This window comes from Dioscorea cayenensis, chromosome 9 (assembly GCF_009730915.1).
Source record: "Dioscorea cayenensis subsp. rotundata cultivar TDr96_F1 chromosome 9, TDr96_F1_v2_PseudoChromosome.rev07_lg8_w22 25.fasta, whole genome shotgun sequence".
NCBI lineage: Eukaryota > Viridiplantae > Streptophyta > Magnoliopsida > Dioscoreales > Dioscoreaceae > Dioscorea > Dioscorea cayenensis.
This window is the reverse complement of record NC_052479.1, coordinates 24,363,255-24,373,517: the sequence shown is the minus strand read 5'-3', so window position 1 is coordinate 24,373,517 and position 10,263 is coordinate 24,363,255. Positions and strand designations below refer to the sequence as shown.

The 10,263-nt window shown below is 44.0% G+C and overlaps 2 non-coding genes across 2 annotated transcripts; both read left to right on the top strand.

Annotated features, from left to right (window-relative positions):
- Positions 1 to 2,517: 2,517 nt before the first annotated feature.
- On the top strand, positions 2,518 to 2,624 carry LOC120269552. Its single transcript, XR_005539202.1, has one exon. It is a non-coding gene; the product is annotated as a small nucleolar RNA R71 (small nucleolar RNA).
- A 7,288-nt stretch (positions 2,625 to 9,912) lies between these two features.
- LOC120269807 lies at positions 9,913 to 10,019 on the top strand. The gene has a single exon (XR_005539441.1). It is a non-coding gene; the product is annotated as a small nucleolar RNA R71 (small nucleolar RNA).
- The last annotated feature ends 244 nt before the right edge of the window (positions 10,020 to 10,263 follow it).

Genomic DNA, 10,263 nt, shown 5'->3' with positions numbered 1-10,263 from the left:
TGCGGAAATTACCCATGCCCGTGCACCTGTCACAAGGTCACCCATAGGGGCTAGTTCACACCCCTGTTTGCTTTCGGGATAATCGGCCAAACTCTGCAGGAAATCACACGCCCATGCGAAAATTACCTACGGGTGTACGATATTCTCATGGTCGTTCATAGGGGCAGCCGCACGCCCCTGTGCCTTCTATGGATGAGCTCACAATACAAATCCACGGGCGTGTGAAAATTCCACAAGCCCGTGCGTCTTCACTGGATAACTTAGAAAAACTTGCAGGCTCTGCAGAAAGTTTTTGAACATGTTTACACACTCAAAGCCTGCCCTAGTATGCAAGTTTTACCAGTGAAAAACATGGAATAAAGCTCAAGCGACATAACTTCGCCAATTCCACATAAAAACATGCGATAAATACTCAAAGCCCACAAGAAAATCTCAGCACAAGCATCTAAAAATTAAGGCACCAACACTTAACAAATTATTCATGCAAACAAACTAAACTAGAAGATAAGAAAATTAGTAAACACTTGGGTTGCCTCCCAAGAAGCGCTTGTTTAACGTCACTAAGCTTGACATACCTTGCCTTACCTCACGGGGGTTTATGAATGAAAGTTTCCCTCTTACCCATTGCTTGAAAGCATGATGTGCAAAGTCTCTTGAGGGTAGAAGGTGAATTATCGGGCTTCAGACCACCTAACAATGGTTCGTCCAACTTCTTCGGTTCACGTATGTCTCCAACAGCCTTGGAGTGTTTCCGGTGGCATCTCCTAGCCCTCTTTCATTTTCCGGATCACCTTCTTCAAGATCCCCGGGGTAGATGGTACTTCTTCCGTCGAACCAGGCATCATTTCTTCTTCATAATCCTCCTCTTGGTCGAACAAACCCTCGTATGGGTCCGGATTGAACATTTCCTGCATGTATTAATCAACAATCTCATTAGTAGTGTCTAGAAAGTATAAAGTATCATCGAAATCAAGAGAATGCCGCATGGCTTCAGCAAGGTGGTATGTGACCTTGTCATCTCCAACCCTCAAAGTTAGCTCTCCGCTGTCCATCTCAATCAATGCCTTGGAAGTCCGCAAGAATGGTCTCCCAAGTATCAAAGGTATATCTACATTCTCATCGACGTCTAGCACTACAAAGTCAACCGAAAAAATGTACTTGTCAACCTTGAGAAGCACATCTTCAATGATGCCTCTCGGATGTCGCATTGTCCGGTCCGCTAGTTGCAAAGTCATCCGGGTAGGCCTAGGCTCGCCCGAGCCTAGAATTTGAAAGAAGATGTATGGGATAACGTTAATACTGTCCCCTGAGTCCGCCAATGCCATTTCCTTACCTAGATTGCCAATATTACACAGAATGATGAAGCTTCCCGGGTCTTTCTTCTTGTTCGGCATGTTCTTTTGTAATACCACCGAGCATGAAGCATCTAAAATTACTGAAGCACTTTCCTCCAACTTCCTCTTGTTAGTCAACAAATCTTTGAAGAACTTCGCATACTTAGGCATTTGGGCCAATGCCTCAAGAAAAGGAATATTGATGTGGAGTTGCTTGAACAAACTCAGGAACTTCTTGTACTGTTCATCCCCTTGGTCATTTTTCAATCTAGAGGGATAAGGGATTCTTGGCTTAAAAGGTGGGATGCCACCTCTTTCTCCTTGCTTGTTCCCTCTTCTACCTCTATAACCTCGGGTGTGTGTTCTTTTGGCCTCTCACTTGGAAGCCTACCTTCAACCTCACGACCACTTCTCAAAGTGATCACCTTCACGTGCTCTCTAGGGTTTGTCTCTGTATTGCTCGGCAAGCTTCCATGTGGCCTTTCAGAGAGAGACTTCGCAATTTGCCCCACCTGATTTTCAAGGTTATGCAAAGAGGCGGTTTGGTTGTGAAATATAGCCTCGATTGATTCAAACCTTGTGTTTGCAGATTGCACAAATCTATTCAAGTACTTCTCTAAGTCATTCATTCGGGTTTCCAAACCTGAAACTCTGTTTTCCACCTGAGGGGCTTATTGTTGTTGTTGGAAACCCGGTGGCCCCATGGCCTTTTGTGGACCCTCATTACTCCATTAGAAATTGGGATGATTCTTCCAACCCGGATTGTAGGTATTGCTATATGGGTTTCCGTGAGGTCTCATGCCATTACCTACAAAATCAACGTTCTCCACCGAAGAAACATCACCGATAGAGATCGGGCAATCGGAGGGAGCATGTCCTCCACCACACCCGGTGTAATTAGTCACGGCCGCCACTCTATTTGAAGTTAGAAGATCTAACATCTTACTCAAATTTTCCACTTGAGCCGCCAATGAAGTTACCGCATCTATTTCATGGAGACCGGCCACCTTATTTCCTCTCCCTAGCATTCTATTGGTAGCTGTTTAGCCCCATTTCCTCAATTAATTGACGGGTCTCATCTGGGGTCTTGCTACCTAAGGTACCTCCTGCTGCCGCATCCAAGAGTTGCCTTGTACTTGGATTCAAACCGTTGTAAAAGGTCTGAACAATCATCCACTCCGGAAATCCGTGTTGCGGGCACTTTCTTAGGAGTTCCTTGAACCTTTCCCATGTCTCGAATAGATACTCCAATTCCAACTGAACAAAGGATGAGATCTCATTCCTAAGCTTTGAAGATTTTCCGGGAGGGAAATAACGGGCACGAAAAGCTTCTACCATTTCCTCCCATGTGGTAATCGATGCTCTAGGTAATGAGTGTAGCCATTGCTTCACTCTCCCCTTTAGGGAAAATGGGAAGGCTCTCAACTTGATGGCATCATCCGTCACTCCGTTTATCTTCATCATATCATACACCTCGAGAAAACTCTCTATATGACTGTTTGGATCCTCCTCGGCCAAACCGTTAAACTGTGCGGATTGCTGCAACATGTGGATGAATGCCGGCTTCAACTCAAAGTTCTGAGCTATAATCGGGCAATGCATAATGCTCGATTGTGTCCCCAACACTAAAGGTCTGGCATAATCAGATAATGTCCGCTGTTGCTCATTCTGTTCTTCCATGTTTTCAGATCCTTCCTCTTCCAAAATTAGCTAAATTAGACTGTTCTTGCACGGGCTCTTTCCCTTTTCTTCTAAGTGTACGTTCAAGCTTAGGATCTCCTTCAATCAATATTGAGGGATTCCCTCGGGTCATAACCTGGAGCTGCACCCAAAAAGAAAGAAAAAGAAATTAGAACGATGATAGAATAAGAAGATATGAAATAGAATTTATGGTGAAATAGCTAAGAAAACAAAGTGCAAAGTATCTCTAAACAACTACTCCCCGGCAACGACGCCAAAAACTTGACAAGGTCCCCTTGCATAGATCCCGTAAGTGCACAGGTTTGTCGAAGTAATAATCCTGGATAAGCGGGTATCGAATCCACAGGGAGTAGGGAATAAAAAAACACTTAATCCGCTTCTTAGCTATGTGAAAGATCAGTAGTGATAAGTGTGACAATGATTCAATTCTCAAAATTAAAAGCAACAAGTAAGAGAGCACAAGTAAAGGAGGACGTAAGGCAATCGATAAAAATGGGGTACTCGGATAATGCTCTGGCTAGGACAATCGTTCAAGTGCAAGAACCCTCTATTATTCTTCCTAATCAATGCAATGGTGAGTCGTGGAAATCCTTAAATACATAGTCCCAAATCTAAGGTCAACTATGCCTAACTCTATACATGTCCCGGAGGAGAGATTAGATAACCTCTCAACCTCGAACTCGAATAGAATTGCAATGAGCTCTAGGGATTCCAAGTGATAAATCTTTTCCTAATTATAGACCTAACCCTTCGGTCGAGGTGGAAGGTCCCTAACCACGATTAAGCCCTAGATAATAAGATCGCCTCAACGCTTCACTCCGTTGCACGAGCAACTAAGCCCCAGCGGAGGGTCCTCCCTTAGACCATTCACTCTATTATGGCCGCAAAGAACTCGATGAACGGAGGTAGAATCTATCATGTCAGAGGGGAAAAGGGACGCTCCTGTACCTCTTGACTCACCCTCTCACCCCTCTCCAACCTAGCTCTGTCTAACGCTCGTGGTGTGTCACTCACTCACAAGGTTAACAACAAGAACTCTCAACCCTAGTGTCACTCTAGGTGAAATTTTCATACAATCAAGCATTCAAGGTTGGAACTCACAACAAATATCAATTAATTGAAAGCATAATAAAGAGATTCAATGAAACAAATACATCCTAGGGTTCACAAATCCCAAGTACCCACTAGGGGTTTAACTCTCCATGGAGCTAAGTACAATCAAAGAAATAGAATGTAAAAGCAATGAATCCATAGAGAAACCCCCTCGATAGTCGTGTCGATGGTCTTATGGAAAGTCCTCTACTCGTCGTCCAAGGATTCCCTCATCTGGTATAGGATACGCCTCGACGGAAGCTCCCCTACCAACCTTCTTCCTAAGAAACGACGATGTCAGAGCTATATAACATCTCCAAAACCTTAGCCAATACCTCTCAAAACCCTAGCCGAAACCCTCTCTCAAGTTGGGGAAAATATGGAGAAAAGAATGCTGAAATTGGGTGAATCGGCTTTAAATAAGGCTGGCATCGGGCGACCACATGGGCCTGTGGATTTTACACGTGCCCATGTGGAATGTCCACACGGCTGTTTATAATTTCCACACGGCTGTGTGGATTCTCTGAATTCCTGTTTTCTCGGCCGGCTATGAACAGTAACTGCTATATTGATTACTGCAGTAACCTGCTACAGTACTCTGCCAAAAAAACTCCCGAATCCACTTTTCGTCGAGGTAACAAAAACGGGCACACGTTTATGCCGTGGATCGCTTTGCTTCTTCAATGACGGATAAGTTGATGGAGATCTTGTTCTATGTGTATAAGTCGGAATGCTTGAGTGTGACTGCCCTAGTGCCCCTCCAAATGGTTGTGCTAACTCAAATACGGGGAGGTTGGCACACACTCTAGCATCTCGCACCCGACTCATATCTTCACGTTTGAACTTTAGCAAGATTTCCTCCAAAATCGGTGCATTCTGATCCACATTGGCTTCTTTCCTTCATAATTGGTTTCACAACCCAACCTGCATAAAAGTAACATAAAAACACAAATATTAGTGTATAAACCCGAGAAAAGTAATGCTCAACATAAGGAAGGAACACTTCGCATTCATATCGCACAAGCACTTATCAAAAACCAGTAGCTCTTGCATTTCTGCACAATCACACGGGCATGTGGAAATTACCCACGCCTGTTTGCCTCCATAGGAGAGATCCACAAGGGTAGACGCCCACCCCTGTGCGCTCCTGGGAAAACACCCTATTCTTCTATACGTCTTCACATAGGCGTGCGGAAATTACCCATGCCAGTATGTCCGACCTATAAAGGTAGACGCACGCCCATGTGGCTTCCCTGTCCAACAGAGAAAATCCTCTAAGTGTTTCACACACCCGTGTCCAAATTCCACATGGGCGTGGATCCTTACTAGGTAATTCACAGGGGCAGATGCACGCCCTTGTGTATTCTCAGGATGAAGGAGAAATTCTCTACATAGAACCACACGGAAGTGTGGAAATTACCCACTCCAGTGCATTTATTGACAGAATCATCCACAGGGGAGAGTCCACGCCCCTGTCTTTTCGGTAAAAGCTCTAAGTCTCTGCAGGAAAACACACGTCCGTGCAGAAATTCCGCACAATTGTTGGCAAGGTCCCCTTGTGTATATCTCACAAGTGCACGGGTTTGTCGAAGTAATAATCTCGGGTGAGCGGGGTCGAATCCACAAGGAGTAGGGAGTAAAAACTCCTAATTTGATTCTTAGCTATGTGAAAGATCAATGATAAGGAGTGTGATAATGATTCAATTCTCAACAATAAAAGCAACAAGAAAGAGAGCAAAAGTAAAAGAGGGGGATAAGGCAATTGATAGAGATGGGGTACCCGGATAATGCTTCGCCTAGGATAATTGTTTCAAGTGCAAGAACCCTCTATTATGTTCCTAATCAATGCAATTATGAGTCGTGGAAATCCTTAAGTACATAGTCCCAAATCTAAGGTCAACTATGCCTAAGTCTATACATGTCCCGGAGGAGAAATCGAACAATCTCAACACCTCGCACTCGCATAGAGTTGCAATAAGTTCTAGGGATTCCAAGAGATAAATCTCTTCCTTAATATAGACCTAACCCTTTGATCCAGGTGGAAGGTCCCTAACCACAATTAAGCCCTAGATACTAAGATCACCTCAACGCTTCACTCCGTTGCAGGCGCAACTAAGCCCCAGCGGAAGTTCATCCTTTAGACCATCACTCTATTATGACCGCAAAGAACTCGAGGAACGGAGGTAGAATCTATCACGCCGGAGGGGAAAGGGGACGCTCCTGTACCTCTCGACTCACCCTCTCAACCCTCTCCAACCTAACTTTGTCTAACGCTCGTGGTGTGTCACTCACTCACAAGTTACCAACAAGAACTCTCAACCCTAGTGTCACTCTAGGGGAAATGTTCATACAATCAAGTATTCAAGGTGGAACTCACAATAAACATCAATTTATTGAAAACATAATAAAAAGGTTCAAAGAAACAAATACATCCTAGGGTTCACAATACCCGAGTACCCACTAGGGGTTTAGCTCTCCATGGAGCTAAGTACAATCAAAGAAATAGAATGTAAAAGAAATGAATCCATGAAGAAACCCCCTCGATGGTCGTGTCGATGGTCTTGTGGAGAGTCCTCTACTTGTCGCAAGGGATCCTTTGTCCGGCCTAAGATACACCTCGCCGGATCGGTGCCGACGAAAGCTCTCCCAATAACCTTCTTCCAAACGACGCGCGATGTCAGAGCCATAGAACCTCTCCAAAAACCTAGCCAATACCCCTCAAAATCCTAGCTGAAGCCCTCTCGCAAGTTGGGGAAAAGATGGAGAAAAGAATACCAAAATCACGGTTGAATCGGCTTTAAATAGGGTTGGAATCGGGCGACTACACGGGCGTGGATGCTCCACGCGCCCTTGCAGAATTTCCACACGGGCGTGGATAATTTCCACACGCCCGTGTGGATTCTCTGTTTCTCTGGTTTCTCGGCCGGCTGTGAACAATGCTGCTATAGTAAATATTACACTGTTGCTATAGTATTCGACTTGAATAGCTTCCCAATTCCATACTTTCATCGGGGTAACGCAAACGGGCAGACGTTCACATCGTGGATCACTTGCTTCTTCAATGGTGTACATGTTTGCGAAACTCTTGTTCTATGTGCATAAGTTAGAGTGCTCGAGTGTGACTGCCTTTGTGCCCCTCCAAATGGATGTGCCAACTCGAATACGAGGAGGTTGGCACACACTAGCATCTCACATCGACCTATGTCTTCGAGTTTGAACCTTAGCAAGATTTCCTCCAAAATCGGTGCATTGTGATCCACATTGGCCTATTTCCTTCATACTTGGCCTCACAACCCTACCTGCATAAAAGTAACATAAAAACACACATATTAGTGTAAAAATCCGAGAAAAGTAATGCTCAACATAATTAATGAACTCTTCGCATTCGTATCGCACAAGCACTTATCAATCGTGGACTATCACAAGGTCGCTCACATTGGCGATTCCACGCCCCTGTGCTGTCTCTAGATGAGCTCTGAATGAAAATGCACGCCCAGGCAGAAATTCCACATGGGCGTGTTTTTTCTCTAGAAACTTAGAAAACTTTGCAGGCTCGCAAAAAAATTCCTGAACACAAATATACACTCAGAGCCTGCCTAACAATGCAATTTTAACCAGAGAAAACATGAAAAACACTCTTAAACGACCAAGATTCTTCGCCACACATGATTAGGCACATGATAACACCACAATGTCCATGAGAAAATCACAGCAAAAGCATCTAAGAATCAAGACACCAACACTTAAAGCCTTATTCATGCAAATACTAAAACTAAAAACTAGGAAAACAACAAAGACTTGGGTTCCTCCCAAGAAGTTCTTGTCTAACATCACTTAGCTTGACATAACTTGTCTTACCTCACGAGGGGCTTTTAGATGAAGGTTTCCCTCACTTAGCTTGACATAACTAGTCTTTTGAAGGTAGAGGGATAGTTGTCAAGGTTGGTACCACTTAACAAGGGTTCATCAACCTTGTTCTATTCTTGCGCATTCCCAACAGCCTTAGGGGTGTTTCTTATGGTGTCTTCTTGCCCACTTCATCTTCCGGAGCACCTCCTTCATGATTCCCTAGAGTAGATGGTACTTTCTCCTCTAGACCAAGCATTATTACTTCTTTATTATCCATCTCTTGGTCTAGAAACCCCTCATACGGGTCCGGATTCAACATTTCTTGCATATATTCATCAATTATCTCATCAGTAGTGTTAAGAAAATACAAAGTATCATTAAAGTCAAGAGAATGTCTCATGGCTTCGGTGATGCGGTATGTCAGCTTATCATCTCCAACCCTCAGTCTCAACTCCCCACCGTCCATGTCGATTAATGCCTTGGAAGTGCGCAAGAATGGCCTCCCAAGTATTAAAGGAACATCTACATCCTGGTCGATGTCCAACACTATGAAGTCAATAGGAAATATGTACTTGTCCACATTGAAAACTATGTCTTCAATGATGCGCCCTCGGATGTCTCACTGTTCCGTCCGCCAATTGCAATGTCATCTGAGTGGGCCTAGGCTCTCCCAAGTCTAGCTTCTTGAAAAAGATATATGGCATGACGTTGATACTAGCCCCAGAGTCTGCCAATGCCATTTCTTCACCCATATTACCAATGTTGTATGGGATAATGAAGATTTCGGGGGTCTTTCTTGTTGTTTGGCATATTCTTTTGTAACACACGCCAAACAAGAGGCATCTAAGATCACCGATGCACTCTTCTCCAACTTCCTCTTGTTGGTCAATAAATCTTTTAAGAACTTAGCATACCGAGGCATTTGAGACAACACCTCCACAAAAGGAATGTTGATGTGCAATTCCTTAAATAGACCCAAGAACTTCTTGTATTACTAATCATTTTGGTCGTTCTTCAATCTTAAAGAGTAGGGAATTCTCGGCTTGTAGGGTGGGGGAGCCATCCCCTTCTAATTGTTTGCTCTTTCCTCAACCTCCACAACCTCAGGTGCTTCAACATTGGTCTTCTCACTTGGAAACCTACCCTCAACCTCACTACCACTTCTCAAAGTGATTGCCTTTACATGTTTTCTCGGATAAGTCTCGGTATTACTTGGCAAGCTTCCTTGTGGTCTCTCTGATAGAGACTTCATGATTTCCCCACTTGATTTTCTAGATTGTGCAATGAAGAGGTGTGGGTGTGAAGTGTAGCCTTGACCGATTGGAACTGTATATCCGATAATTGCACAAATCGGGTCAAGGCTTTCTCTAGATCAGTCATCTGGGTCTCCAAGCCTGAAAGTCTATTCTCCATGTTTGGGGCTTGTTGTTGTTGTTGGAAACTCGGTGGTGCTATGGCCTTCTGCTACCCTTAGTGGTTACTCCATGTGAAATTAGGATGGCTTCTCCACCCTTGGTTTTAGGTGTTGCTATATGGATTACCTTGTACCTTTCCTGAATTGCCCACAAAGTCTACTTGTTCAGTCGGGGCTCAAGTAGCAATTGAAATAGGACAGTCTGACAGCATATGTGAATTCCCACAACCATCACAACTTGTGATAACAACCACCGTTGGTGAAGTTAATGTATCCAATTTCTTGCTCAACGCCTCTACTTGGGTTGCTAAGGATGTCACCGCATCAATTTCATGAAGTCCGGCCACTTTCTTCTTTTCCCTTGCATTCCATTGGTAGCTATTTATGGCCATTTCTTCTACCAACTGTCGGGCTTCTTCAGGGGTCTTGTTCCCCATTATACCTCTTGCTGCGGCATCTAGAAGTTGTCTTGTGCTTGGATTCAACCCATTGTAAAAGGTCTGAATGATCATCCATTCAGGAAATCCATGCTATGGGCACTTCCGCAAAAGATCCTTGAATCACTCCCATGTCTCAAACAAGGACTCGAGCTCCATCTAAACAAACGACGATATCTCATTGTGAAGCTTTGCTGATTTCCCCGGAGGAAAGTACCTTTGACACGTCCGTATATGCGTGTAAACCATAAGTGCACGGGTGTCGAAGTAATAATCGAAGATGGGTGGGTATCATATCCACAAAGAGTAGGGAATAAAGACACTTAAGTTGTTTCTTAACTAATGTGGAAGATGAATAGTGATAAGTGTGACAAAATATGAAATAACAAAAATAAAAACAACAAGATATAGGGCACAAGTAAAGGAAAAGTTATCA